Genomic DNA, 252 nt, shown 5'->3' on the forward strand with positions numbered 1-252 from the left:
TGTCAGTGCCACTTAGTTTTATTTAATGAGTGTAATTTGCCTTTGAAGGTTTGCTTGGACGGGGGCGGGGGGGGGGGGGGGGCTTTGTCCCCCTGTTGGCTCAAAGAATGAAGTTGGACTGGGGGCAAGGGACAAGACTATCGGAAAGCGCCTCTAGCTAGGAGTCAGACCGGGTTTGCTGACCTTGAAAAACCATAGCACCTTTGGAGCGTCCGTTGTTTCTCTTACAAGAACGAGCACGTTCAAGTAGAT

The sequence above is a fragment of the Felis catus genome, chromosome E3 (assembly GCF_018350175.1).
Source record: "Felis catus isolate Fca126 chromosome E3, F.catus_Fca126_mat1.0, whole genome shotgun sequence".
In the NCBI taxonomy this organism is placed as follows: Eukaryota; Metazoa; Chordata; class Mammalia; order Carnivora; family Felidae; genus Felis; species Felis catus.